Source organism: Zophobas morio, unplaced genomic scaffold, assembly GCF_036711695.1.
Source record: "Zophobas morio isolate AGI-343-1 ecotype UQ-CSIRO unplaced genomic scaffold, CSIRO_AGI_Zmor_V1 ptg000076l, whole genome shotgun sequence".
NCBI lineage: Eukaryota > Metazoa > Arthropoda > Insecta > Coleoptera > Tenebrionidae > Zophobas > Zophobas morio.
Genome location: NW_026972181.1, coordinates 155001 through 160000, shown reverse-complemented (window position 1 = coordinate 160000; position 5000 = coordinate 155001). Strand labels below are relative to the sequence as shown.

The 5000-nt window shown below is 53.7% G+C and overlaps 2 non-coding genes across 2 annotated transcripts; both read left to right on the top strand.

Moving 5' to 3' along the window:
* The first annotated feature begins 194 nt into the window (after nucleotides 1–194).
* Nucleotides 195–2115, top strand: LOC135143888 (small subunit ribosomal RNA). The gene has a single exon (XR_010282932.1). It is a non-coding gene; the product is annotated as a small subunit ribosomal RNA (ribosomal RNA).
* Nucleotides 2116–2982: 867 nt separating this feature from the next.
* LOC135143878 (5.8S ribosomal RNA) lies at nucleotides 2983–3139 on the top strand. Its single transcript, XR_010282923.1, has one exon. It is a non-coding gene; the product is annotated as a 5.8S ribosomal RNA (ribosomal RNA).
* Nucleotides 3140–5000: the final 1861 nt, after the last annotated feature.

Genomic DNA, 5000 nt, shown 5'->3' with positions numbered 1-5000 from the left:
AAACCGGCGCAGGAGGTTTCCTCGCGAAACTTTTCGACCGGTATCGTTATGTATGATATTTTTCGTATATAAAACAACGAAAGAGAGAGTTAAGCGTGGCGTTACGTTCCTACGCGTTCGTTTCGCGAACACGCACTCGCGCTTTCGACGAAAGTGTAGTTTTCAGTTTCGGAGTATCCGAACGAGAACGCAGTTCCCTGGTTGATCCTGCCAGTAGTCATATGCTTGTCTCAAAGATTAAGCCATGCATGTCTCAGTACAAGCCGAATTAAGGTGAAACCGCGAAAGGCTCATTAAATCAGTTATGGTTCCTTAGATCGTACCCACATTTACTTGGATAACTGTGGTAATTCTAGAGCTAATACATGCAAACAGAGCCCCGACCGGAAACGGAAGGGGCGCTTTTATTAGATCAAAACCAATCGGTGGCGGTCTCCGTCATCGTACAACTTGGTGACTCTGAATAACTTTACGCTGATCGCACGGTCTCGCACCGGCGACGCATCTTTCAAATGTCTGCCTTATCAACTGTCGATGGTAGGTTCTGCGCCTACCATGGTTGTAACGGGTAACGGGGAATCAGGGTTCGATTCCGGAGAGGGAGCCTGAGAAACGGCTACCACATCCAAGGAAGGCAGCAGGCGCGCAAATTACCCACTCCCGGCACGGGGAGGTAGTGACGAAAAATAACGATACGGGACTCATCCGAGGCCCCGTAATCGGAATGAGTACACTCTAAACCCTTTAACGAGGATCAATTGGAGGGCAAGTCTGGTGCCAGCAGCCGCGGTAATTCCAGCTCCAATAGCGTATATTAAAGTTGTTGCGGTTAAAAAGCTCGTAGTCGAATCTGTGTCCCGCGCCGCCGGTTCATCGTTCGCGGTGTTAACTGGCGTGCCGCGGGACGTCCTGCCGGTGGGCTTAGCTCGAGAGGGCGGCCCAACTCAATCCCGCCGCGGTGCTCTTCATTGAGTGTCGAGGTGGGCCGGCACGTTTACTTTGAACAAATTAGAGTGCTTAAAGCAGGCTAAAACTTCGCCTGAATACTGTGTGCATGGAATAATGGAATAGGACCTCGGTTCTATTTTGTTGGTTTTCGGAACCCCGAGGTAATGATTAATAGGAACGGATGGGGGCATTCGTATTGCGACGTTAGAGGTGAAATTCTTGGATCGTCGCAAGACGGACAGAAGCGAAAGCATTTGCCAAAAACGCTTTCATTGATCAAGAACGAAAGTTAGAGGTTCGAAGGCGATCAGATACCGCCCTAGTTCTAACCATAAACGATGCCAGCTAGCGATCCGCCGACGTTCTTTCGATGACTCGGCGGGCAGCTTCCGGGAAACCAAAGCTTTTGGGTTCCGGGGGAAGTATGGTTGCAAAGCTGAAACTTAAAGGAATTGACGGAAGGGCACCACCAGGAGTGGAGCCTGCGGCTTAATTTGACTCAACACGGGAAACCTCACCAGGCCCGGACACCGGAAGGATTGACAGATTGAGAGCTCTTTCTTGATTCGGTGGGTGGTGGTGCATGGCCGTTCTTAGTTGGTGGAGCGATTTGTCTGGTTAATTCCGATAACGAACGAGACTCTAGCCTGCTAAATAGGCGTATTTCGACATCCCAAAGGCCCGCCGGTCTCGGGTTCGCCCGTTGGCCGTGCGCGGTTTTTACTGTCGGCGTACAAACAATTCTTCTTAGAGGGACAGGCGGCTTCTAGCCGCACGAGATTGAGCAATAACAGGTCTGTGATGCCCTTAGATGTTCTGGGCCGCACGCGCGCTACACTGAAGGAATCAGCGTGTCCTCCCTGGCCGAGCGGCCCGGGTAACCCGCTGAACCTCCTTCGTGCTAGGGATTGGGGCTTGCAATTGTTCCCCATGAACGAGGAATTCCCAGTAAGCGCGAGTCATAAGCTCGCGTTGATTACGTCCCTGCCCTTTGTACACACCGCCCGTCGCTACTACCGATTGAATGATTTAGTGAGGTCTTCGGACCGGTACGCGGTGGCGTTTCGGCGTCGCCGATGTCGCTGGGAAGATGACCAAACTTGATCATTTAGAGGAAGTAAAAGTCGTAACAAGGTTTCCGTAGGTGAACCTGCGGAAGGATCATTAACGTGTCTCGAACACACGCACTGTCTTTACACAGACACACACACCATCGTCTGATCGTGTTGTTGTTGTCGTGCGAAGTATGTCGCGTCCGTGGACGACGTACACGCTCGATCTAACATCTAAAGACGTCTGCGGCGTAGACGACGGCACGTCCAGCCTTTAGCGGTGCCGTCGCGCGTTTCCGAAGCGCGTTCTCTTCTCTTCTCTCGTCCCACGTGGGGATCGGTGCGAAAGAGGAAACGCGTCTAAGAGACGGCGTCACGCGACGTCCTCGAACTATTGAATCGTCCAGAGTCGGATTAGGCGTCATGCCGATGCGAACTCGCGGCGCCGGTCCTTTACGCGCGTTCGTCGTGCGATCGGGCAGACGGCATTTCGGGCACCTTGATCCGCTAAAGAACCTCAAAGAGTTCGATTCGGATCGCAGGTTTCGTAAGTACGTGCGGGGCGTTTCGTGCGCCTTTGCTCGTCTTCGTTACCGTGGGTTTTAAATGATTTTCGCCCGGCCGACGGGTTCGGCTCGATGCCGCCGTTCTCGTCGAGACGATTCGAAACGTCGTTCGAGACGCTCCTAGGAAGCGCCGTTTGACGAAATCACACCTAGTTTGTTTGGTTAAGTGATCGTTGTGCGGTTGAGCTTCTGCTTTAGAAAAGGAGATCAAGTCTTGCGACTAACAAAAAAAAAAGAGAGAGAGGAAAAGATGGAATTAGTAAGACGACACGTCGTTCGAAAGTTTCTCTTTTCTTTTTTTTTCTTTTTTTATCTTAATAAACAATCGAAACCGAGAGAATTTCGACGCAGAACGTTCCAGGCCGTCGCGAGGCGAGCCGGAGAGAACGTGCGTCTTAATGTATATTCTAAAAGATTACCCTGAACGGTGGATCACTTGGCTCGTGGGTCGATGAAGAACGCAGCTAATTGCGCGTCAACTTGTGAACTGCAGGACACATGAACATCGACATTTCGAACGCACATTGCGGTCCTCGGATAAACTGTTCCCGGACCACTCCTGGCTGAGGGTCGTGTCAATTTCAAAGACTGCTCGGTTCGCCTCGTTTGAGAAAGCGTGGCGTTCGTCGGAGCGAGTTGGATGTTTTTTAGACGCGTGCCGTTGGAGGTCGATGTCGAGACGACTTACGTAACGTTCGTTCGTTTCGAGTACGATCCGGCGTACGCGACATCCGGAGACGCGATAGCGGCCCGTCGGGGTGACGTGTCGGACTTTCTTTTCGAAGGAGTTCGTCGTCGTCCTTCGACGGGCGGATCAGCAGACGTAAAGCACAAAACGATCGACTTTCGACGGCCATAACGGCGTTGATTTTGTCGAACGATGCGACCGTCGTGTCCGAGGCGTGCGTGACGTATCTCGCGACGACGTCAGGTCGCTGTTCGACGAAAGACCGTAAAGGCCGCGTCGACGACGTGCCATGATCGTTTGCGTATTAAAATGATCCATTTCCAGATCTATTCGATCTTGCGACCTCAGAGCAGGTGAGACTACCCGCCGAATTTAAGCATATTATTAAGCGGAGGAAAAGAAACTAACTAGGATTCCCTCAGTAGCGGCGAGCGAACAGGGAAGAGCCCAGCACCGAATCCCGCGGCCGAAACCGGACGCCGGGAAATGTGGTGTTAGGGAGGGTCCGTCATCCCGAAATCGTGCGGCGCGTCCAAGTCCATCTTGAACGGGGCCACAGCCCATAGAGGGTGCCAGGCCCGTAGTGACCGCTGCCGGTGACGGGAGGATCTCTCCTCAGAGTCGGGTTGCTTGAGAGTGCAGCCCTAAGTGGGTGGTAAACTCCATCTAAGGCTAAATATGACCACGAGACCGATAGCGAACAAGTACCGTGAGGGAAAGTTGAAAAGAACTTTGAAGAGAGAGTTCAATAGTACGTGAAACCGTTCAGGGGTAAACCTGAGAAACCCGAAAGGTCGAAAGGGGAGATTCAGCGTGTCTCGATCGTGGCGCTGGGCGGTCGCGTGACGGACGGCGTACGCGTCGTCTGCGCCTTCCGTCCTCCGAACTGCGATCGAACGCGTGCACTTCTCCCCCTGTAGGACGTCGCGATCCGTTGGGTGCCGGTCTGAGGCCCGCGGTGGAGCCCGTTCGGACGGTTCGCCGTTTCCGAACGAACCCGCGGTGTTTCCCGGTCGGCTCGCTCGACGGTATAAAGATGGCGCGAGGCCGCCGCTAGTTCGGCGTCCGCCCTACGGCAAGCGCTCTCGTCGCGACGGTGATCGGACCTGGTGCCGGTCCCGTCCCCGGGTGGCTGTTGGCTGTGGGTCGTCGGACAGACCTCGTCTTCTTTTAGAACGCCGATCTGCGACGCTATAGCTTTGGGTACTTTCAGGACCCGTCTTGAAACACGGACCAAGGAGTCTAGCATGTGCGCGAGTCATTGGGACATTACTAAACCTAAAGGCGCAATGAAAGTGAAGGTCCGCCTTGCGCGGACCGAGGGAGGATGGGCGGTCGTTACGGCTGCCGCCTCGCACTCCCGGGGCGTCTCGTTCTCATCGCGAGAAGAGGCGCACCAAGAGCGTACACGCTGGGACCCGAAAGATGGTGAACTATGCCTGGTCAGGACGAAGTCAGGGGAAACCCTGATGGAGGTCCGTAGCGATTCTGACGTGCAAATCGATCGTCGGAACTGGGTATAGGGGCGAAAGACTAATCGAACCATCTAGTAGCTGGTTCCCTCCGAAGTTTCCCTCAGGATAGCTGGCGCTCATAGCGCACGAGTTTCATCCGGTAAAGCGAATGATTAGAGGCATTGGGGTCGAAACGGCCTCAACCTATTCTCAAACTTTAAATGGGTGAGATCTCCGGCTTGCTCGAACTATTGAAGCCGCGAGACTCGAATCAGAGTGCCAAGTGGGCCAT